The sequence below is a fragment of the Poecilia reticulata genome, linkage group LG12, assembly GCF_000633615.1.
Source record: "Poecilia reticulata strain Guanapo linkage group LG12, Guppy_female_1.0+MT, whole genome shotgun sequence".
NCBI classification, from domain to species: Eukaryota; Metazoa; Chordata; class Actinopteri; order Cyprinodontiformes; family Poeciliidae; genus Poecilia; species Poecilia reticulata.
Window position 1 is genome coordinate 17,611,712 of NC_024342.1, and position 26,434 is coordinate 17,638,145.

Here is a 26,434-nt window from a genome sequence, read left to right on the forward strand (position 1 = left end):
CTCCCCCAAAAGTGGAGACACACACACACACCCTGACAAAAACATGCACAGCGGCCAGTTAGCAGTGTTTCTCTTTGTTCTTCGCCGTATACCTGCAGGGCTGCTGAAGAACTGGAAGATTGTGGGTGGGTGTTGTGTTTGCTGATAGGGTGGTGGCAAACAAACCAAGCATCACAGAAATACACAAGAAAAAAAAAAAAGAATGAGAGGCAGAGAGGCAGTTCGCCTGGGGGATGGGTGGCACAAACCCCACTAGATGTTTCCTTCTTTTTCCTCCTGCCTTTTTTTTATCTCCTCCTTTATTTTATTTTTTTTGATTATGTATTCCTTTCTATTCTTCTGCTGCATTGTTAATACCTCCCCCCCCCTTTGTTTTTGTCTTCTTCTTCTCATACCAAAGTGAATGAAATTTCCTTACTCGCCAGAATTACCCTGTAACCATGGAAACGCTGGCGGTGAGAACATGGCGCCCTGGCATTCAATTTCAACACTGGATTCCCTCCCTCCTTGCCGCCCCGCGCCCTCCTCCCCTTCTCCTCCTTCCTCTGTTCTATTGCTTCCAACACCCCCTTTCCTACCCACCCCTCATTTACTCCTGCTTCAGGGCTCAGACAGGAAGCTCGCTCCAGCCAGTTCTTCCACAGCGGAGAGAGATACAGCGAGCACCATGAGCAGAATGCAAAGTCTCTGGAAAATCCAACTCATTAGTTCTCCCTGTCTCTACATCCCCCTTCTTTCTCCTTCTCTTGAAAAAAAAAAAAAAACTTTTTTTTTTTATTACCAACTCTCCCAGCTCTCTACAAGTCATCTTCATTCCCTCTCCTTGTGGCAGCCTAGGCGGCACACTCCTGACCCCCCATTAGTCTAAATCTATGTAAGTGACTCCTCACCCCTCCATCATTTGCGCATCCTGCCAAAAAAGAAACTAAACCCATATTCTTAAAGAGACTACCATAAACAGGAAAAACTTTTCACATTTGCTCCCAGAATTCCTGCAGCATTCAGCAAGTGTCACCAATCTCAATAAAGTGACAGCACCATATTTTTAGGAGCCACATTTAATGTAGATTGCCTGTTTGTCTGCTTAAATCGCAGTTGTCAGCAAGCCAGCTCACTGCGCCATATCAATGCAAGGTGTGACAAATCGCTGTAGCAAGAAATTAAGGTCAGGCATCCACAAGAGCATCTGCACACACACACACAAATCATTACATATATAGAAAAATAGAGTGTGAAATAAAACATTTGTCTGATATTTCAAAGCAGTAATATCCCAAATGAGTGTGAAACTTTGAAACTGACACCCTGTGAAACTGACATTTTTCCCAATAGCCAGCTAGTAACTGCCACATTTTTAGATGTTGCTTCCAGTTAATCAGAAGAGCAACGCGGTTGGCCCAGGGGATGAGAAGGCTGTAAACAGTAAATGCCCCGCTAAGTACAGTGGCGGTTTTTATAGCGTTTCAATCAATCATTAATCACAGATGGAGCTACATGAAGTACAACTAAATATTCTCTCACGCCATCGCCCCTTCCAAATATGCACGTTACTTCAAGTTCAAAGTAAACTGCTCATGACTTTGGTTTCCATTTATGCTAATTAAGTGACACAAGGATTATAATAAATAGCTTATTTTCTCATGCACTCATTTTGTTTTTAAATGTGGGAACTGAAAATCAACTCTCTAAATATTCAGTTTAGTTCAGCTTAATTCATTCCAGCACATTAATTTACTTCTGTTTAAATGAGTTTAATAATCTATTATCTGTGTTTACCTGCTTGCTCCAATAACTGGACGTTGACAGGATTGATGCCTCTGTTTTAATTAAATTCAGTCTAATTCACAATTCACTCATATTTAATTAAGTTCAAATTAATTCAGCCCAACTCAACTCAACTAAATTCAGTTCAGTTCTATTGGATTTTATTCAAAATCAGCTCAGTCCAAATGAATTGAATTCATTTCAGTCTTTGTCAATTTCATTTTGCTTCTTGTTTTAGTTTATTCAACTTGATTTAATTTAATTTCATTCAGTTCAATACAACCCAGATCAGTTCTGCTCTGTTTAATCAGCGTCAGTTTAGTTCAATTGACTATAATGTTTTTGTCTTTCAGATTCAATTACACACAGCTCAGTTTATCCCAATTTCAAATCTCTGAAATAGATTTACATTTAGATACACTCTGGTTTATTCAGGGCAATTTTCCGGTTTGAATTCAGTGAAATTACGAATAAATTCAAAAATAAAACCCGTTTGAGGACATTTATAGCTAAGTTGATAGAAAAGCAGTACCTTCTTTCTAACAAAAAAGTAAATAAAAAAGGTAGTTTAAAGAACAATAGCCAACAGACTGCATTCAATCTTCATTTTGATTAAAACCCCTCTCCTGAGCATACATTGAATGGCATGTAACAATGGACAGGGGAAAATTTTCCTTTAAAAAGGAAGAGGAAGTTTCTCCTTTTGATAACATCAGGTAATGAGAAATAATCATTCTGGGAATTCCCATTAGTCGTTTTCAGGCAGAGTCAACAGTAGTGACAAACGTTAGTACCCGCCGTGTGGTCATTCAGAGGCTGGTGGATTACAGTTCTGAGACCTCAAATCTGTTGGGACTTTGTAATTTAGTGCCAGGAGTTAAAATATTTGGAAAAGAGAAAGAAAGACGAAATAGGAAGGGAAAGATCAGACTGTGGGTTACATCTGGATCACAAAAGAAGCCAAAATGCCACACACAAATTAAATGCTGCCTAAAAGGGTCAATAATTTACAAAAATAACCTCACAATATACTTATAAATAAGTGATTTAGACACTTATTAGACACTCAACCTTTTTCGGCCCCCCTAGCCTTTATCCAGGTCCCTCACCGCCCCCCACTAAGGAATTTGCAGGCTACTTTCCACTGACCATTATCTTATTATTAATATTACTATCACTATTGTAGATGTTTTGATTTTTATGCTTGTTTCTGTATTTATCATTGAAAATAATTTCCCAGAGAACAAAAAACTCATGGGAATAGAAATTATTTTCACAGGCGTCTATGAAAAATGTAATGAACATTCAAGTTAAAATCGGTAGGTCTAACAGCAGCCAATCAGAGTGGAAAAAATATTCTTATTTTGTGCCATTTTCTAGTTGTTAAATATTACACAAAATAACCAGATCAAAGATATACAGCAATGCCAGTTTAAACTTTGAACTATTTGCAAAACGACTGAGCTCTGCAACATTAAAACATGGATAGAACTGTAACTACATTAATCATAGCTCTTCTTCTCTTCAGTGTTTCTGTCGGTTTCGGTGGTGCAGCTCTGTGCTGCCTTCATGAGAATGGGACATCAGAGTATCATCCATAAAACTTAATCCACATGGCATTTATTGTGCAAACCAGAGCTTTCAGTGGAAAAACAAAAGTTTCAGGTCCTTTTAATGCCATACAAATATGAGACAGAAACATRRATTATATCTTTATATAGACCTGTCTATTGATTATAGATTAATAGTTTTACTGGACAGAAATTACAAAGAACAAATCTGGTTCTTAATCAAATCCTAATGAGTGTCATGGAATCATCAGCCTCATGACATTAACACTGGCATTAAAAACATAAATAAGTGATCAGTTCTTTACTGTTATGGTCTGTAAGATATATTTATTCTCAGTACCAGATATGGTCTTAAACCCATGACATTTCAACAATATTATTTTACCCTTTATCTGGAAATAGTGCCTGTTTATTCTTGCCATACAGTCCTATGTATTAATTATTGCTCGAAAGATCTTGCCATACCAGTTTATCCCACTGTATTTACTTTAGTTTCTTAGTTTATTCTTGCATTTTGTTCTTCATTTATTTCCAGTTAGTTTCATTTGATTAGTATTATCCTCTCTTGGTTTATTTCTATGTCCACTTTAGTTTCTTTCCTGTTGCTAGTTTTATTTTATCATTTATTGACGCTCACCATCAGTAATTTTCAATCATCACCTGCTGCGCCGCCTACTCGTTATGTGTTTCACATCATGTTGATTTTTTCACTGTTCAGCGTTGGATTCTCTGTTTTTATGCCATAATTCACATCTAGTTCGTCGCTCCGTTTCATGTCCCGCTTCTCCTGTTTCAAAGTTTTGCGCAATGTGAACGTCTTCTCTTTTTACCCTTTATGGTGCAGGGCGGTCGGGAAGAGTATCGATGGGGAGAAGGCAGACTGACATAAACTTTTTAAAACAACGGAAACAATTTCTGCATTCTGATTATTGAAATTTAAAAGTGCTGTGTTGTTCTGTCACCCCCGTTTCATACCGGACCACTTACAGCACCGGTGTTACAGCTATAAAATGAACGCCCTCTATCGGGGTATCACTCATGGAGGGATTTCTTTATTTAAATTGGTTCATTTTTCAGAGAGATACACAGTGAGGGTATTTTGATTTTAGCTACCAGTAGCAGGAGAACGCAGCTGCACCAAGAAGCTAATAGAAGCTAACAAACACTGAATAGAAGAAGAGCTGCCATCGATACAGTTGCAGTCAATCATGGTTTAATGTTACACAATAGTTTTACCAAGTTGCTCAAAGTCTAAACTGGCATTGTTGTGCATTTAAGGTGTAAAGTTTACCTTCGACCAAACGCCCCCCAAAGGCATCCCAGTGCCCCCTTTTGTAAAAATGTCCTCCAGCGCCCCCTGCCGTCCTCTGAACGTCCCCTGGGGGGCGGTACCGCCCACGTTGAGAACCGCTAATTAGACAATACATGCACTGGAAAAAGGGCTCACTGACATCTGTTATCTTATTACTGATTCAGATCAGGTTTTAAACTACCAATCAATAAATCTTTCAACCAATAAAAGACATTTAATAATCCGCAATGAAAGTCAAAGAGCAATCGAAAATAAATTGTGCCATTTACCACAACTGTTTTCTTTCAGTGTAGCACTTTATGATTTATGAAAATGAAAGCTTAACAACATTAATGTGCTTTGGTAATGATGTTTAAGGCTTTAAGTACCGCTAATTAATTGAATTGATTTCCATAAATACCACGATTGCATAATATTAACACTAATTTTTTGTTTTTTTTTGCATCCAGTTATTTGTATTCCTTTATACATGTTATTATTGTTGTGATTGCTGTTAAAAACCTCTAAAATTTGCTTTGAATTTGTGCACATTTTACTTTTCATTTTTCACAGAGGAGGAAAATAACAGTTTCCTCTGCGACTAATGTAAGATCTCTTCTGTTTCTTGTTTTTAAGAGCTGTATGAAAGAAAGTTTTATTGGTTAAATATTCTTTGCCAAATGTTTAATTTAGGCGGATAGACAGATGGATATTAACCATTGTGTGTTTTTGATAACTCAAAAAGATCAGCGAGAAGTTGTGTGGGGTGAAAGTATAAAAGCTAACATTCTATTAATATGTGGTAGCCAGTATTGTCACCCAAGGTGAATTCTCATGCAGATATATGTGTTGGGCCGGACTTTGCAAGATATATGGGAGTGAGGTCATGCTCTCACAGATGCACGTTTCCTTCACACAACCTTCTCCCCCAGCCCCCCTCATCTTCGTGCCACAACGCTCTTTACTGCCGCACCGCTCAAAACACAAACAAGCAGTGATGGAACTGGGTCGCCACTTCCACTCTTTCATTTCTTTTCCACCTCTCTTTCTCTCCAGGTCTAGCCCCAGCTTTCCACCTCCCTCGTGTTTGTCCTTCAGCCTCTTTCTCCCCCTCTCATCTCCCAACTGTGCCCGTCTCACACCACAGGAGAGAGTGACCGCTCACTGCTTCAACTCGGTGGAAACAAATACAAAGACGGTATTGATCTGAGACGGGGAGAAGGCGAGAGTTGAGCTGTGACAACGCTCCATCTTGCACATGATAGCCCCGTGCCCCACGTTTCCTTCCTCCTCTCCCCCACCCTGTGTCTCTCATTTGTTCATTTGTCTCGGATCGATAACACCAGGCGTAGTGATGTTATGTTGTGTCTTTTGCAGGGCGTGTGCCTTCGGCTCAAACCGGGAAGTATGACGTGTGTGCAAAATTCACTCGACAAAACGCTTCTTTAGTAATTAGCTGCCCCTGTCGCACGTTGGAAACAGAGGTTGATCTCTTTTAGCTATTCACTGAGGGTTCGGTGATTGCTCATTGTAATTTTCGTCAATAAAAAGAGAGAGAAACATTCTCGAGGTCGCGCAGATGGGTGGAAAGCAAAACAGTGCAAAGATTGACACAAGGAAGCAGGGATAAAGATGGTAATCATACATTTCCTAAGTGGATGTACTCATATATTGCTCAACACGCTTTTAGATTACAGAGAACAACTGGAGGGAACTATAAATGTGTTTCTAAGTCTGAAAGTGAGGCGCATTTATATTTCAAATAAATAAATGCTAACTTTTACAATTACAAGGTAAAAGCTAAACGTAAATTTCTTTCGTAAAACCTCAGTGATTGATGTGTAAATACCGACTGGGATGAGCCCAGTCTGTTCTTTTTATTTTTGTCAGGCTTAAACGCTTTAGATCATCAAACAAATGTTAATATCTTGCAAAGAGAACCTGATTAAATACAAAATAGTTTTGAAAGGATGATATCTCTTTTATTAGGAGACAAAAGCTTGCCACTACAACATGGGCTTATTTAAAAAGTAATTACCCCCCTAAGCCCTGGTATTAACAACTCCATCTGAAGTTTGTGATGAGTGGCCAATGTTGCCAAGCAGGTGGAGTCTTTTCTCATTTGTAGAAATGTTGTAATTCAGACAGACTGGAGGATTTCTGAGCATGAAGGCCCTGTGTGAGGCCATGTCTCTGCAACTCAATCAGATTTCAGCCCATCATCTGAGCACTACATTTTGATTTTAAGTCAAATTGCTTCCCTGGTGCACAACCAAGGTGAGTCCTTTGTGATCTCCTGGATGAGACTGTAATAATCTCTTGGGGTAATTTAGGTAGATGGTGATTTTTGGAAAGGTTCACCACTTTTCCATGTTATCTCCATTTATGCATAATGTCCCTCACTGTAGTTGCTGGACTCCCACAGTAATAGATAGTTTTGTAACCCTTTTTAGTTCAATAAAGTGATAAATGTCAATAACTATTTTACATATGTTCTGAAATTTCTGTAAATCAGGACATGATGTGACGCTTTTAGAGATCTGCATCGTGTTGTCGCATGGTTATAAGTGATTTCATGATTTTGTAGCTAGTGGAACAGAACCAGCAGTCGAAATTAGAGTAATTCTCTGAATGAATGAGCCCATCATCTGAACACTACATTTTGAATTTAAGTTACTGATGTCAGAAAGTATTTGTTTGACTAAGGGAAAGCCTAAGGTGTGACCAAAAAACAAAAAAAAAGAAAAAGAAGAAAAAATATTTTTAAAAATGTGTAAGGGTGCAAATACTTTTTTAAAAGTGATGTATCCTAACCATGTAATTGAATTGGTACAATGTAATCATGTGTTAAGAATAGAAAACTCCTGATATATAAGAAGAAACTGTCCACATAAGCACACAACTGTCTGTGCTGCGTAAAGCCCAGAGTACATTTATTACAGTCAAACTGATGAGTATAGGTAGTTTGAGAACACCCTTAGGTGCTGGATAAGGTCTTAAGATGCCACACAGGAAAACTAAGAGGCCATAAAAGCTGACTGTTATATATCCAGAAACCATTTTGCAGAGTTTTTGAATCAGCACAAATAAAAGTAATTCTCTTTTCGCATCATCAATAATGCTATTAAAGCTTTCAAGTGTTGATGTATTGGCAACCTCTTTTTTGTACATTTATTGACTTAGGTAATCACCAAATCACAAAGCAGCTGTTGTGGTTATTCAGTATTAGGCAGTTTGCAAACGGGGCATCTCAGGAAAGGGCAGTTTTACGCGCAGCGCTCAGATGACAACAACAGCAGGAAGGCTGTTCAGGAGAGAATCAAGACGTACAAGAGGGTTTAACTCCTGTTATTTATAGTCTTGTGCTGATAACATGCATCAGGGTCTGGGAAATGAAAGAGCACCAGTACCTCACTACATTGGAGTATTTATGTGCAGAAAAAGAAAAAGAAATGTAGACACTCAATATTCGCAAACTGAACTGTCAATTCATTCTAAGTTGGAAGGAACTGAAAGGTAATCCACATTAGCATCCTCAGAAACAAGTACATTCCTATTGATTTCTGTGAAACAATGCACAGGCTGTGTGCCTTTTCAAACCTGTACCACTCAGAAGTGTCAACGCTGCTAAATGAAGCAAATGCAAATGCTACGACATCCATAGTTTTAATGTAAACCAGCCAATAGGACAAGAAATTACAACAAAGCAGCAAGATATTCAAAACGGCATATGCTCAATTTGACTGCAATTTTAATAAGCCATATTTAATTCAGTGAGATGATAAGGTAATTCATATGAAGAGCCTCTTTTTATTTAAATAGTATTCATACAGTGTAATGATCCTGTGAATTGATCACACTGAATCATCCCTCAACTTCTCAGTCAACAAATTCATCTCGTTTTTCAAATTATAGGATTGTCTTTAGTTTAGTTTGTTTTAATGGTGGAATTTTCCACACAATTTTTAAAAATATTGACATTTCATCATTTTCATTCATATAAAATGTGTCCAGCGGGTTATGAGGAAGATATGCCTTTCACTGGAGTGTCAGCTCACCTCTCTTGTTTTCAGGTTGATGAAATATCCTACAGTAAGGTGACAAAATAATCATGAAGTATCTGCACTTCTAAATTTAGATTCAAAGATGAACTCCAAAGTCAAAATTATCTCTATTTCTATAACTAAATGAGAATAACATTGACATTTTGACAGAATCAGAAGAAAACACAGAACCCACAAAGTCACTCCGCTGCTTTCACTCATCAGGAAAATAAAAATATTTGTTTCCTGTTCATAAAATCTCTGCTGATGTGATTTTATCCAATCCAAGTTTGAGGGTAAACAAAAAGGCACATCACGCAATGACTGCTTCAAATAAACTATGTTGTCTTATAAGTTAAATAAGAATAAACACACAACTGTCATAATTATTTAACCCTAATGCATCAATTACAGACTTAACTCACAATAAATAATTCATATGTGCTGGAAAAAGCAAGCATGTCATCTGGCATATTGTATGTTGCTTTGCACCATTAGCTTTGCTTGTGGCTTGTTAGGTTTTATTATCCCAATTATTCAAATCCAGGGTCAAATTGTCAGAAATGTTATGTACTGCAGCTGATGTGAGATTTGTGATCTGCTTTTTTTTTACCTTCTCTTGCTTACCGAACCTGATCTTTCTCTCTGAAGCTGTGGAAATCTGTGAAAGTGGAGATAAAAGTTTGAGGACGAGCTAGCCTTTAGCTGTTACTTTTTTATTTACGGTTTCCAGGTACAAGACTCATATTGTGAAAAGAAGCTCACTACACAGCTGGGTCGGTTAATTAAGCAGCATCTAACACCAGAAATGCCTTTTCTGTGCCGACTGTATTTTTTACTGAGCGCAGACCTCTGGTTTCTAACAACGCAGTCATTTCTCTGTCAAGTTTAAGCTTGACATTTTATCATGAGGTTTTCATGTATTTTCACTCTTCTAGTTCGTACCCATTAAACTTTTATTTTGCCCCATTATAACTACAAACAGCAATGTGTTTTGGGGAATTATTTTAATCTCTCTTTTTTTTGGCAAAGTAACACAACTTAGTCATTGTAAAGTGGAATAAAACAAACAAAACAAAAACAAAATTCTGAAAAGTGTGGTAATTCTGGAGGAGATTGAATATAAATACGTACCAAACTTAAGTTTTTTGTGTAAAAAATATTGAAAACCACTTATTTCTCTTCCGTTTCACAGGAATCTGCTACTTTTTTTGTAAGCTGTATTGTTTCCATATATTTTAAAGCATTTTCTTAAGTAATAAGCTTATAAATCATAAAATAAAAAACTAAATAACTAAAATAAAAAATAAAATAGAAGCAATGATACAACCACCAACCTTACATCACTTTGAAATTCAAGCACATTAATATTGCATGATTTCCTTAAATAGGGGTATATGAAATCGACAAATTTTAATATGCAAAACTATTTGACTATATTTTAATGATAGCAACAAAAAATGCATGCATGGAAGGCAGTGAGACCCAGCAGGCCTGGAGTGATGGAGAAAACCAAGAGCCGGGGTGACAGCAAGGAGGAGGAGGAGGAAAACAAGGGAGAAGAGGAGGAAGAGGAGGCCTGAAAGAGTGAAGGGATGAGGGGGAAATCTGGAATCAATTAGGTGACTGAGCTGGAGCTGCTTGCATAGTTGTGGGGGTGAGTCAAGTATAGAGCCAGTAGAACAGACTGGGTGTTGTGCCATCAGAGTGTGCGTTCACATAAACACAAGCTCACAAAAATAACTGCAGAATTTTCCAGCTTGATTTGTCAGTGTGAATCTTTTGTCCGCCTTAATCTTCTTTAGTAATTTATCCACCGGAGTCATGTTTCTGCCAGAAAAAAAAAAAAAAAGGCTCCACCTCTCCTCCACTGAGGTCAAAGCGGAGGGCAAGAGCGGATGGCTGGCACCGATCCAGGCTATGTCAACACAGCAGCTCACACACTATTCCCTTACACAACTTCTGCTCGTTCCTTCTCTGCACCAGATCTACAGCACTTTGTTTTGTATCACTGGCTCTGTCAATGGGGGAATTTGACTTGAAGGAAAAGAAAAAAAAAAAAAGAGAGCGAGAAGCACATATTGTAGAAAAATGGCTTGTGTCTTGCTGTGAGTGGAGATTTGGCATGCCGAAGCAATTTGAATTTGCAAGCAAAAGCACGGAATATATCAAGTCTCAGTTTTAGCGAAACATGTTATGGTCTTAGTGTTTTTCCTTTCCTTTAGTGAATCATGTATATATATATGCATATCTTTTATGCATAACAGAATATGCAGATTGCACATCAACTGTACTTTTTTTATCTCCCACAAGAGGACTCTAACTTTTCTTACAGGTACTACATATGTCAACATAACGTATTTACTTAATATAAACAAAGCATGCCACAAACAGAAAGACTGCTTCGTGAAACATATTATTTTCTCTCCAGAGCTTCTGGTAAAATGTCTTATTCACAAGCAAGGCATGTCAAAAGTACTGTTGTTGGCTGCAAGGGCAAACAAAGATTCTTTATTTGATCCTGACATCAGTGGAGATAAAGCGGGTGACTTATTGTTCATGGGAATTTTCCCAGGTCTTTCAGGCTAAATGGTTAGTAGCAGAGAACCACTGAGACTGATAATCAGATAACAAAAGCTGCTGCAGAAATGTACTGTAGACAAGCAATAATAGGTTTTTTGCTAACAGTAAAAAGCATGAGCAAGATACTGATATCAAAGTACCTCAAGGTTTTAAAAATATCAGAAATGCTACATTTTCTCCTCTGTGCCATTTGCACTCTTGAAAATGCTTTGGGTGACTACAGTTGTCTCTGACTCTAGGCAGATGACCGTCCCCTTCCTGGGGCCCATTCAAAAGGCTGCAATGGTTCCTCCAGAAAGCTTTCTGGGAGAAAAGCTTTCTGAAAAAGTGGGGCTGAAAAAGGAGCAATTACCGTATTTTCTGCACTATAAGGTGCACCTAAAAACCTTCAATTTCCTCAAAAGCCGACAGTGCGCCTTATAATCCAGTGCACCTTATATATAGACCAATACTGAGCCACAACAGGTCTAGCAACTACGGTAAGCAGCCGCTGACTTCATTTTGCCCGTAGAAGAAGAAGCGTGCGGTGYATGCTGGGATAGTTGTCAGAATGCTGGTTTGTTAATAAAGTTTGACTGACCCATCTACCTATGGACCGTCTATAATCAGGTCGTCTGCAGATCATTTAGCATCACGTTCTCCACGAACATGCTATGCGCGAACAGAGAAGGGTGACCATCGTCCGGCGGTGGCAGCGTGTCGGTTGGTCTGTGTTACCCAGAAAGCAGTTGGGCACAATATCTCAACACCAACACCGTGAGTGAAACAATGACTGGGGAAGACTAGTATATAAAGTACTCGGGGACCACTTCTTTATTATTACACATCCACATTTGTATGGGACGTGTGGCAACCTTAACTGTAGCATCTATGCGGTGTGCCTTATATATGAAAAAAGTTTTAAAATAGGCCATTCATTAAAGGTGCGCCTTATAATCCAGTGCACCTTATAGTGCGGAAAATACGGTAATAATCATGATCTGAGACACCAAATCAAAAAGCCTGAGCAGAAATTCAGTTTTCCTTAGGTATATTTTAGAGCCAAAGCTCAAATTTAAATAATTTGAAAATAAAAATTTTGATTCTCATGAGTTTTTGCCCTTGTCTGACTGTTACAAATCTACCTTATCGTTTAATGCTGTAGGAAAACACAATGATATAAAAAAATCAAATTCTGGCATCACTTTAAGATGTATTTTACACTGCAGCAAACACAATCTGATCACACAATAAACCAGGACAGTACACATTTTGTTGACAGAATTGGCAACGTCAACTCAAATATCACCAAGTGCTATACTTGTGCTTCTCCATGCTACCTGCACTGGTGAAAACTGACTTCCCTCAGCATGATGAAAGCTTGAAACTGAAAGTGAAGTGAGGATATGAGAACATTAAAATGCGTGTTTGACATAATTAGAAATCTTAGAGTACACACTTTCAGTATCTGTAAAAAACTCAAGATCCCCTGTGGGAGGATTTGTTCCAGGTTTTGTCATAACCAGTCACATTTTTTTTCTGAATTAGATATAAAAAATAAGAATTGATATAAAAACTTCTAAATGCAAATATTTAAGCTAAATATTTAATATTAATATTATATAATAATTAGTATGCGTTATCTTAGCAGAAAGATTTTTTGCATGCTTTTATATTTTTGAATAAAATAACTTGCTGCACATTTTTGTATTAAACATTTTGTGAACAACTTGAAACAATAAGATCAAATATGAGAATCTCTTCATGTAGATAAGGGGGTGAAAACTACATAAAAAAGCAAATTCAATTTTAACTGGGAAAAAAAAAACGTTTTGACCAGCTTTTAAAGAAAAAAAAAAAAAAAAAAAAGCCAGGCTGTTCTTCTGCCAACAATGAACGTGCGCCAATTGTAAAAATGTAAAATGTTCAGGTAAATGGTTAGGTACTTTAAGCTTTTTGCGTATTTGAGGCCTTGAAACTAACATCCCACATGGTTCTTGATGTAAAAAAAAAAAAAAAAGTACAAGGCACAGTGTCATGTCTTTACAGAGAGAAGCATGTAATGACATGCCAAAAAAGAGAAAACAAGCACGATACGCAGCATGACTTGGCATGCTATTAATGTATTTCATGAGATGCGGCTAGAAAGAAAGAGAGGTATCCGCAGACAAAAAAGGAATCAATAAGAAGTGGGAACATGTAGTACACTGTGAGCGTTTCAACAGAAACGCTCACAGTGGTGTGGTGTTTCAACAGAAACACCACAGTTAACAGAAGATTAAAGCTAATGCATACAGTGAGTCTCTAAGGATAAAAGATATTTTATCAACTCAAGAGGAAGGAAATCAGTGTAGGAAAACAGGAAATAGGGAAGAAAATTAATAATTTAAGACTACAAAGAACAATCACAAAGCGCACGACGCTGCAACATTATGCTAACAGAGAAGTACCAGCTGCTTCCAGCTCAAATTTCACATCAGATAAACAAGACAGCGCACATCACACCATGACTGTCTTCAAATTTTAACAAGTAATTGACTTCTTGTGCATGTTTTAGCTTTTTTTTCCTAAAGTTATGTCTAATTCAGTAAACAAAAATGACACAAACGCTATAATTTATTCATCAGCTCACCAGTTAACCCAACACTAATTTGGAGAGATGCTGTGAGTGATTTCAGAGTTTCCCATTAAGAGCAGCTTGTTGACAGCATCATTTATAATTTACATGGATATTTGCTGTATGAATGTAAATTCAGTGACGCAATCAGAGAAACTGAAGACAATCCAGCTGGAGCTAAAACACCAGAAATCAAAAGTCAAATAAGATAGCATGTGCTGAAAAAGCTGTAAGAAGAAAATTTGATTTAAAAAAAAAAACAAACTATAACAGAGAAGAAACAACAATGTAAGGTGATAAAAAAAAACAAAAAACATGGTGACAAATCAAAACTAACTCTGTATGATGCCAAAATAAGAAGTGGGTTTTTGTGTGCTGCTGCAGATTTGTTTCTTAGGCTTCTTGCCAACCCTGGCAATGAAGAAAAAGAGCAAACTGTGCAAAGGAAGGACTGCAGAAATATCCCACATCCTTACATAATTTGACAGTCACTTACGTAGTTTATCCACCCCAGCCCAGACTCGTTTGTGTACACAAAGAAGACCCCTCACACATCTTTTTCAATGTCTGAGATGCTGTGAAAAGATGTATGTTGAGTGCTAAGTGTTTCCCCTGAGGTCACAGGGAATGGAACATGGTGTTATGCACTGTTTTCCACAGACAACTCATACAAAAAAGCACATTTGTCTCTGTAGTCTCAAAGGATTATAATTAGCCTTTTGGATTTTAGCACAAAATCAAAAAGAAGAAAAAAAACTGAATGAAAATTAAACAAAAATTGGCCTCAGTGCCAATCCTCAGTGGAGATGAAATGCAAATTCCCAGCCAAAATGCTGGGTTATTCCTCTATATTCCAGTTTCACTGTAAAACTAATCTTCCATCTGTGATTTAGTGCCGATAAACTGACTGCTTGGTATTTCTGACAGGATTGTTTTTGATTCTGTACTTTTCAAATATCCCTTAGAATCTGGATCTAACTTTCTCAAGGAATTGTGCAGTTAAGTAGTCATTGTTTCAATTTGTTTCATCTTGTTAACTAGGAAAGCATTATTAAAGTAACTTTTGCACATTTTATCACAATAAAATTTCAAACTTCAGCATGTCTTACTTGCATTTAATATGATAAACTAACGCTTATATAAGTGAGGCATAAAGAGTTTTTTTTCTTTTTACAAATAAAAGTAAAAAAACATTCAGACTAAACGAAAAATTTTACTTTTTGGCCTACACACAAATTGCTATGAGAGGGGCGGGGTAAATCCTTTAGATTTTCTATAAACAATTTCCACAGAGACACACGGCAATGGGAGTGTCATTGTTTGGGCGATGCTTTTATTCACAGGGTTGATTAGAGGTAGAATGAAGCAAAAAATATCGCAATGCATAAAGATAACTTGTAAGAAGCAGTGGTGGGAAGTAACGAAGTACAAGTACTTCGTTACTGTACTTAAGTACAATTTTCGTGTATCTGTACTTTACTTAAGTAGATTTAATAATGGGTACTTTCTACTTTTACTCCACTACATTTTACAGTAAGTATCTGTACTTTCTACTTCACTACATTTCTACAAAGTGTCGCGTTACTCGTTACATCCAAGTCGCGTTGAGTTTTTTTCCCATTAAAATGTGAAGTTCAGGGATTTAAGGTGGCGCCGTAAAATCCAAGCAATAACGTGACTAGTGTCTGTTGTCACCCATTGGCTCCACCTTTACTCGCACGCGGAGCTCCAGACATGCGCAGTGGTTTCCTCTGAGAGTCAGTAATATAATAGCGCTGCATAAATCATAGATATGGCGACATGTAAAATCAGCAGCGCTTCGCTTTCACAGACGGTGGGGACTTCGTCCAATTTTTAACGTCACTTGGAAGGAAAGCTTAAAGAAAGGTAAGCTCCTTGGACGTGATGCTAGCAAAGCTAGCTGTATTTACTGAAACACATGTTGCATCTGCGATGAAAAAAAGTTGTCACTCATGCGCTAAATTATTGTGTGGAGGTGTTGGCTGAGGTGTTGCATATATGGGACAACACTGTGACCAAAGTGCAATATTGTAATATGACATTCATGGACGATCCGATTCTTCTGGACGGATCTTGACCAAGTCCTATAGTGCTGAAGCCTCACTGAGAGCCATTCTTTGTTCTTGTAATGCTCTGCGTACACTGCAGTAGCTATTTTATTTCATTAAAATATCTTTATATTTAATTGGCGAATAAATAAAACAAGAACGTAAGAACACAGAGCATGCTCATTGCTCTTTGTTTTCGTCACCTGTCATGGTGGAGGGAGGATGAGAACTGTCACGGTGCTCCTCCTGCTTGGTTACTTGTTGCTTATTGGGCCTTGGACAGTGTTCATAGTTGAGCGTTGTTAATTGCTATGTTTAATGGTGCAATTTCTGGCATTGGCAATATGGGCAACCACCCAGGGTGTTATTTTTTTTAGGGATGGCAGGAGACCTCTGTGTATTGTGGCACAGAGATGAAAGCAAAACAGAATGAAGAAGAGTTTGAATTGATACTGGATAATTTATTTTCAGCTCTAATTTTTATGGGAAAGTGAATCTTTCAGATCAATTTGAGAAGCAATTTTGATAGGTGCACTTAATTTTATTGTCATGTAGCGCGGGGTGCTGGTTTTGATTTGGTCTTGGGTTCGGTGGTCTAGACTACAACTCTGCTATATGGCTCCTTGGTTCCAGGTCCTCCTCTGCCAGTTGGATTTCTTTCAAAATAAATGTGTGGCAAAAAAAGTGAAGTTCATGCTATGTTAGGACAGGAGATGTTTCCATCCCTGAAATTATGATGCACAGAATCACATATCTAAGTCTAAACTATGTTACAGAGTAAACTCAATAAAAACATGCTTTATCTGTGGCATTGTACATTAAAATGGCACATTACTGATGTATTAAAATTAAATACGATTGATACACTTAATGATATTAGTGATTAGGTAATCCATTCAGCAAGTACTTTTACTTTTAATACTTAAGTATTTTTAAAAGCCAGTACTTTTTTACTTTTACTTAAGTAAAATGTTAATGTGGTACTTTGACTTTTACTTWAGTACATTTTTGACTGTGTATTTGTACTTTTACTTAAGTAAATTTTTTGAGTACTTTCTCCACCACTGGTAAGAAGATGCAAAAAACCCCAAAAACTCAAGAGTAGAGGTTTTGGTTCCAGCAGAATAATATCTCTAAACATTTACTGACAAAGCTATAAAAGAACGGTTCATATCAAATCATGTTCACGCATTGGAATGGACCAGTCAAAGTTCACGCTTAAAGACAACAGAGAATCGGCAGCACTTTGCTGTTAACATACATAGATGCTTCCTATCACTGAGTTTGAGTTGTTTGACGAAGAACAGGCAAATAAAAATTAAGAAGTTTGTGGTTTTAACATAATAAAATCTCAAGAGGTGTAAATACTTTTGCAAGGTACTTTACTCGTGTGCATTATCTTTACAGATTCAGGTTTAATAACTGCAGCAAAATTAGGTGTCAAACTGCCACCTCACGCTAAATTTCCTGCCGCAGTCTGCAGTGTCTAATGCGTTCTCTCAGGATTAATCTCATTTGTCTGCGTTGACAGGCAGTAATAGAAACTGTTTATTTCAGCTTTGATAGCTGAATGAGGTGAGGAGGACTCGGTATTTGCAGTTTGCTTTTTACAGCAGCAGATGTTTATGATGACTCCCGTGGTGGTCTAAGTGGGTGTGAAAGGTTGGAATGTTGCTTTTCCAAAATCTTTTTTAACCTTCTTCCAAACCACAGGTAAACATTGCAGAGGATTTGGAAAGACTCATGCAACAGCCTTATTTGCCATTTGAAAAAAAAAAAAAAAAAAAAACCCACCAGGATTAACTTACTGAAGATATCATAAGAAAAAAATGCAATATGATGGAAAGGGAAGATTATTTGAAGCTTCCTTTATAAACAATTCTTCTCTAATTGTCCTGGACTGTTTTTGAATAATCGTCAATTTGAGAGTGAACCTTGGCTGTACCTGTTCGTACTCGTTTAGCCCCTGCAATTACAACAGATCAGACTCACAACTGTGCGTTGTGCAACTGCACCGCTCACCAGCCGACACCGACACCCAACATCAGCCGGAGATATTAAATGACAATCAAAAAAAAAAAAGGAAAGAAAAACAGCAGCGAGGGAGGTCCTGAAGTGGAAGAGTAGAAAGTGAGTTTATCCTAAGTGGCTGTTGTTTGTTTTAACCAATGCCAACTGAAGTGCACAAGGTCTTTACGGGACCTTGATATTAATGAGTGTTGTTCAGTTTGTGTGATCCACTCAGTCTACCTGCAAATGTCAAATGTTAAGCACCCAGTGTTGCTGTGGCATGCAAATTACACCAATTAGGCAAAGGAAAACTGTTTATCCTCGACTTCAGCTGATGTAGGTGTCGAATTACAACTGGTTAATATCATGTAAACAAGCTACTGTGAAAAGGTTTTGCTATTTGTGCAGGAATAAAAAAAAAAATAAAAAAAAAGTTTGGCAAGCTTTGCAAATGATGCATAAATAAAGTGAATCATTTGCAGATTAAAGCATAAGAACACGTTATCATTAATCACTTAAGTGTTTCCTACAATGACAGAGCAAGCTGAGTAAAAAGAAACCGTTCCTGTGTGTTGACCCTTGTGTTAAGCCATAGACACTTGAGCACCTCATTAGAAGTGAATGAGCCTCGAGGTGGGAGGCAGGGCAGCCATTGAGAGGCTTAACAGGACTCCACAGGACTTCCTAACCGCCACTAGAGGCGAATCGGGAGAGAAAGTGACAAGCAAAGATCTCTCTCTCTCTCTCTCACTCACTCTCTTTGTTTCAAACATACAGTGAGGAGGTGCTGTGGTGGTGCACAGCACCTCCTCACTGGGGTTGTGCTTAGCTTGAGGACTAAGCACAACCCCTTAGTCCTCAAGCTGGTGGTCGCAGCTTGAGGACTAAGGGGGCTAACCCCTTAGTCCTCAAGCTGGTGGTCGCAGGTTCGATTCCCAGCCTGGCGACATTTGCTGCATGTCTTCCTCCTCTCTCATAGCCCTCTTTCCTGTCAAACTACTTTCAAATAAAGGCCACTAGAGCCAACAAAACCTTTAAAAAAAAAAAAAAGATACAGAAAGGACGGATAGTTCTCAGCTCTGCCCTGGCACACCAAGTGGCAGTTCAAGCAATGGCTGAGTTGTCTGAGTTGGTCCCCGTCTGACCTGAGTTTTTTGTGATGCGCCCAGAGGACGCATTGTTTGTGAGGTTTTCCACTTCAGTCAGTATTGTCTAACATCATCGTCATAAAGAAAATCGATTATAAGAAACAGATGCAGTTGAGTCGGTGTATTAAATAAAACAGCAACAGTTGGGTATTGTGGTTCAGTCCCAATAAATTTTCAGAATATGTTCATTTATGCAGCACGTGTAACATTGAAAGTTTCAGCTAGTTTAAACTTATTATTGAAATCTTTGTGATCAGCACTAAATTCACTCACTACATTTGATAAAAATGAAGGAACCGCATACGAGACAACATACGTAGGTTTTAGTCATTCAAAAGAGACATGTGCATCCTAATTGTTTACACAAATAGCTGCAGAACCTGCAGGAGAATGAAAACCTGTTGTGGGGGCAACGATTTGCTGGCTTCTGCAACAAAATCAGCATCTCGACACTTGTGACAAAAACGCCAGGGGAAAAATCAATTTGGCTCTTGCACTCACTTGATGCACACTGAGAGGCTTCACAAACTGCAGATATCAAACAGAAACGGCTCGTCTTCAAAACGCAGGCAGGGCGTAAAGAAGGACATTACTCCGTCAATTTAATCCTCAATCTCCCATTTGAAACTATAAGTACATAAAACACAATCCTTTCATCATTTTTGCTAATAAACTAACTTTACTTTAGTAAAGCATTGTTAATTTATATAGACCAGAATTACCTTTAGGCATTTATTCATTTTTTTGTCACAACGTAAGTCAATTCTCCAGGTAGCCGTTACAATGAAAATCACACCAACAAGCACAACTTACCACGGTTTATAATATGTGTTCAATATCCTTAAAACTGTCAGATGTGACCGACTGACCTCCCCGCCGACAAGGGCTTTTAAGATCCTATTGTGCATCGTGATTGTGGGGAAGATTGTCAGATAAATAATGGAGGGGGGAAATGTGAAGCAGATGTGTACTGTGGGTGCCAAACTGTCAGCCTGAGGTAGCGTTAACATCTATAGGCCCATCTCAGCCATTAATTTTGCATATGTACAGGCGAAAGGTGGGGCTGAGCTGCTCTTGTAAGCGCCACAGTCTGTTCATTGTTCACTCTAGTCCGCATGTAAATGCCTGGTAAAGCTTCAATAAGAATTTTTTTTTTTTCTAAACACGATTGCTGGATGTTGGTGTTGAACTGGTAATTAATAGAGTCTGATCATTTGTGAACTTATACATTCAGTATTTATCTAGTTTGTAGTTTATTTACTTTGATTCAAGCCATAATATGTCCCTTAATGGGTATATTTAATCATATCTTAGAGTTATGCCCACACTTTTCTGATATAGTAAAATCTTTTGGAGGCAGTCATTTATAAAAACAATTGACACCACTATGTATGCAGAGTTATGAAGTGTTATGAGGCACAGCAGCATGTGACTCAGTCGAAATAAACATTGCTACTGGGAATACAGAAAGAGTTGAGCTTTTACTTTTCTCAAAGATTTTCTATGCAGGATATATGAAAATGTTAAACAGATGGATTTCTACTCACTGACACAAAACAGTGTTTATTTCTTCAAAATACATCTTGCTATAGGCTTATTAAATCGTTGTTTTAAGTACATGCAGAATCTTGGCTTTAAAAAGTAAATAAACTGTCATATTGGACAACAAGTACAATAACAAGCAGCTCAAACCAACGAGGCAGAAAATCAAGAGAGCACAAAGACGAGAAGATGTGTAGTTCATGATTTGTTGTTTAAATGTGTCTTATGCCACACAAAATACTCAGGTAATGCCTGTGGATTGTTTTTCTAAATTATATTAAAAAAACAAGTCATCTTAAGTTTTAAAAACTTTTAAATAAAAACGTTTTACTCCACTCGGTATCTAATTATATTTAGGTATCTTCACTTCTCATTTTCACCACATGTGTAGCATTAATCCGAAGCAACTCTGCAAACCTGAACAACACACTCCTGTCCAAACACATGTTGAATTTACAGAGTTTGAGTGACCTCACAGATGGCGTCTTCAGAATAATGTTTGACAGCTTTGTTCCTACAGAACAGCTAAACCCCTCACGAGGAAAACAGAGTTATTGAAGTTTATGTAGGGGTGAGATTTCCAGCTGCTTCCATTCACTGCTATGGTGCTTTACCAACCCACAGCACAGCTTGCTTACAGCGCATCTGGAAACTATTCACAGGGCTTCACTTTTTCCACACTCTGTGATGTTGCAGCTTTATTCCAAATTTTATTAAATTAATCTTTTTCCTCAAAATGCTACAAACAAATAGTCCATTAAGAGAAAGTGGGAAGCTACTTGGAAGATTGTACTGATTTATTAAAACTCAATCAAGAAATTACATATACATAGGTATTTGTGGCTTTTACCAGGAAGCACAACATGGAGTTGTTTCCGCTGATCATCCTTGAGGTTTTTCTACAATTAAAACGACGTCCACCTGTGGTATATTCAGCTGATAGGACTTGATTTACAAAGGACCACGGCTGTCTACATGAGATTCAACAGCTGACATTGCATGTCAGAGGTCAAACACCAAGCAAGAAATTAAATTAATTGTCTACAAACCTCAGAGACAGGATTGCGTTGAGGCCCAAATCTGGGGAAGAATACGGCATCAAAAGTATTCCTTAATAAAATGTACATGTCTTTGCCAAAAGTCACCCGAAGGACTGTCAGACAATGAGACACAAAATTCTCTGGTCTGATGAGACAACGATTGAGCTTTGGTGTGAACGCCAGGGGACGAAACTCCAGTCCTTCAGGTATATTTTTACAGTGAAGCACGAAGCTGGCAGCATCATGCTGTGGGGAATCTTTGCAGCACACAGAACTGGCAGACTATTTAGGATAGAGGAAAAGATGAATGCAGCAATGCACTGAATGAAAACATTCTGCAGAGCACTCCTGACCTCAGACTGGGGAGACGGTTCATTTCTCAGCAGGATCACTCTGTGGATGTCTTGGAGTGGACAGTTTAGACTTGAATCTGACTGAACATTTCTGGAGAGATCTGAAAATGGCTGCACATACATCTCCCATCCAAGGTAACTGTCCCTGCATGCTTGGTGCTTAAGATTCACAGCTCTTTCTCTGCTATTCTCATTTTAAACAACAGGCAGAGCTAATGAGGGAGATGTACGGCTAAACAGCAGAAACGGCACAAGACGTAGAGGCATACGGGAGTTCATTTCATCATACACAAACTGAAATTAAACACCCAAATTAGCATTTGTTTTAGGGATTTTTGTATTCAAGCAACAGTCATGAAAAACTGACCCCAAGAGGGTTTTTTTAAATTTTTTTTTTCCATAAGATTCCTGTAAAAACAAACCCTCCTGCTGCATACGCTTCCTGTTTTAACAGGCGCCACCGGTGGAGAATGGGGCAAGTTAGAAAAATCAGTCACCCAAAATGACAAAACCAGCCTTGTGTGGCGCTGTTTGTGAGGCAGAAAACACCAGGCTTAAAATGAGCTTAAATTCACTGGTTTATTATGTTCCCTTTTTTCTTTTCCTTTTTTTTTTTTTTTTTTTTTAACTTATTCCACTTATGAAAATCAGCTCTTTGGCAGAGCAGATTACACATAAAACAGAACAGGCACAATAAATGTGAAAATTATATAAGAAAGAAAATAATAGGCTTTTATTAAGGCTGTGAGGTCTAAGTTGTTGATCATATTGAGCGGAAACAGAAGTCACTCTCATTTCCCCTCCTTACCTCATACAAGCCTCTACACTCATCCAATAATTTACCCCTCCCTTTAACCGTGTTTTACTCTTTCAGAGTCGAAGTCGACATTTAAAGACTTCTCCAACTCTCTTTTCTTTTCTCTTCTTTCTCATTTTAAAACTCCCTGTCCCCTGTCTGCCCCTCACTTTGCCTTGTCCTCTTTTCTCTCCCTCTTCTTCTCCTCTGTACGACACACACAAAGCTCTCATTCTCTCAGTTTGTGGCTTTTCAGAACGCAGAGCTTGTGAAGGGAGAAGCCTTAGCTCCCACCCCTTCTCTGTGCAGCTGGGAAACTTCACCCCTGCCATTGCATCTTTTTTTTTTTTTTCTCGTGCATGCACATGCACACACATACACACATGAGCAACGCAGGTTCAGGAGGTTACGGGCCACGCCCCGACGGCTAACAAAAGGGGAGGAGAAGAGAAGAAGAAGCGGGAAATTAGAGATCGTCCATCCTTGGCCACATATTTAAAAAGAAGTAAACATAACTGAGGCAATTTTTTTCCCCTTAATCCCTGTTCTCTGGTTCATTATCCCGACTCCCTTCTACTGCCAAAGGAAAGCATCGGGACAGTTTATTCTGCGGAAAAATCTTGTTTTTTTTCTTCTCCTTCTTTGTGCTGTGAAATTGTCAGACCGTCCACACCGTTAGAAACTGCCACAGCCGAAGAACAGACTGATCCTTTCACACGGATCTGAGACGAGAAAGATGTGAACAGGAGGTGTGAAATTTTTCCATTTTCAAAAATATGCGTATGTTGATTTTTATTTTTTCATTCTGGCAACACAGCAAACAAGAATCTTAGGGGAGAAAAGAAGAAACACATGCAGAACACCACACCAACTGCATAACCAACTCGCGGAAATCGCAGGTGTTCTCCTCTCCCGCAAAACAAACCACCTCTTTTCTTCTTCTTGAAGCATGAATTCACATCAAAAAACACACACTCCCTTTCTTCCCCTTTTTTCCTGCCCGCTTTCTCTTGTTCGTGAACTTCTTTTTTTTTTTTTTTCTATCACTAAATTGCTGCTTTCCACATGTGACTCACTTTTTCAACAGCCTGAGCCAGACAGGGGGAAAAAAGTCAAATCATGAGTCTACTCGCAGCCTCTCAGTTTCTTAAAAACTCTCTCACTTAGGTGAAGCTGCATTCCTCCAGGGGGGGGCTCTTATAACCTCCACAGATCCCCCATTTTCTTTTCCGACAGAGTCGTTCCACACTAAGACGTGTGTCGGCCTGGCGACCCAGTTCCCAACTGAAGGAAAATTTTGGGGAGGCTAATTATTCAGTCTTACTGTTTTGAGTTTCACATCTGAGAGCTTTTTTTTTTTTGTTCAAAGACAAATCCTGGAGGAATAAAGGAAAAGGAGGAGGCCTTGATTGGCAACCATACACCCACACCTTTTATTTGCCAAGGAACTGAGCGTGCTCGCAGACATCCACCACCCTGACATCAGAGAGAGCGACCCCCAAAAAAAACAAGGCAGGAGGAGGGGGGGAAAAGCATCAAGCACAAAAAAGTGTGAAAAGGGGGAGGAGAAGCAGGAGGATGGGGCGGGAGGGTTGAGAGAATGTAGGGAGGGCCACTTGTTGACATAGAAATGGAGGCAGTGAGTCATTTTATTATTGGAAGACAGGGATTTATATTGTGTGATCATAAAATAAAGGATGATGTCTAACCTGTGCTTCTTTGTTTTACGTTTTTTCTCACCTTTGTGGATGAAAAACACACTTAAAAACCTCAAATTAATGGAAAAGTGATTAATTCATGTATTGCACATGCATAAGATACATTACCGCACCATAAATATTTAAATTTGAAACAGTTGCTCAATCAAGAAAGAAAATCTCATTTTCCTCATATCTCTTTTATTCACATCCTATCTGTGAAACTCGGCCCTAATGGACCTGTCCTAGAGGAAGTCTTGCTAATCTTTAACTCCAGTCAGTCGAGTCCTGTTTACCGATTTATGACAGAAGTCACAACCTTAAATGCTTTCTAAGAAAACACACATGGATATAAATAACCACGATCACCTAAAGAGATGCCGAGTATGCTGTCCGACACATTTTTTAATCTGGTTCATATTTCAACAATGTATCCCGGTTGGTTAGGTTGAGTATTTCTACAGAAACAACTGGCCAAACCTCCCTCTCATAAGTGCAAAGGAGTTGATATGCAACTAAAATCTCAATAAAACACATTAAAATTTGTGGCTTTAGGTTGACAAACTTTGGAGAGGTCGAACACTTCGAAATTACGCTGTACTTTCCAGGCCTCAAAATGCTACTTACTAAAACTTGGCAGAGAATAAAGCATGCAGAACGTTCTGATGCCTGCTGCCATCTTTAAATGATCATCGCTCAGCTCACTCTAAAAGATGAAGAGTGAACACTTCAGCCTTAGCGGATTCAATCCTGGCAGCGATAATCAGGGAGGTGAAGCGGACAGCAGTCATGTAACAACCGAGATGCACTTCAGCAAAACACCAACGCTGCCATTGAGATGAACCACCAGAACAAGGCTGGTTGTAATTGGGCCGTTAGCTGAATGGGGTCCAGTTTATAATTAGTTAAACAATAGTATTCAAGTGAACTCTTAATACTATTGGGAGTTATGTTTAAGTTATCAATAATGAAGACTAACATTTTTTAAGTGGCAGTATCCAGATGTTACAGCCTCACTCAGCACGCAAAGAGGAACATTTTATTCAGTTGAACCAAATCTGAAGTGAGACGATCAGCATTTTACTCAGACGGACACGAATTGGGCTTTATGTCATGACACTGGTCATAACTTGTAAAGTAATTGGAGGCTTTCCTTGTGTCTGGTGAAAGCATCTATCTGCAGAGACATTATAACCAGATAAAGTCTTAATGCCAAAACTACCCGTTTTATTTACTTGAACCTCATTAAAGAGATGTCCTAGAAAGCAGGATAAGTAGTTTAGCCAACGATGTTGAGCTGAAACGCTAAATTTAACAACCAAACAACATCTTTTGAAGATTTCATCTATTCCCAAGCTGCTGAAAAAAAAACTCTTCAGTCTCCACATGTTGAGATGAAAGGGAATATACAATGGGCTCGATTTAACTTGAACTAAGTTGATGAAGTGACTTGTTCATGATTACTGGACAACTAAATAAACATCTTGAGAGAGGAAATCAGTGCAGTTCTGCATAAACAAAACCTAGTCCCCTACTCTCAGCTGTAAGCAAATGATGCTTTCTCATTATCTGGGGCCCAACCCCCCTTTTAATGCACATGCATAAAAGCAATATTAAAAAAAAGCTATATTTTATTAAATGGTAAATGGTGCTTGCGTTTACGCTGGTCACCTGCCCATACGACCCACATCAGAAACTGCCCTGGATGGAAGTAGTAGATTAAAGAGGATTTTTCTTTAACATTTTAGCATAACTTGCTGTAGGTTAAGAGAAGGAGAGCAAAGATTGGGAATAGATTTGTTTGCAGTTTGAAGGACTATCAAGCCTTAATAGCTTTTCCAAACAATGTTGCCTTAAATGTCTCAAAGAACAAAGTCCCTTGACCTGGAGTAGCACAGGACACACTCTCTCACCAGCTCTGCCACCACCAA

The 26,434-nt window shown here is 38.4% G+C and overlaps 1 protein-coding gene across 2 annotated transcripts in view; it reads right to left on the bottom strand.

Annotated features, from left to right (window-relative positions):
* Positions 1-26,434, bottom strand: part of LOC103473798 (mediator complex subunit 13L) — a 100,056-nt gene that overhangs the window by 36,581 nt on the left and 37,041 nt on the right. The window lies entirely within an intron of this gene.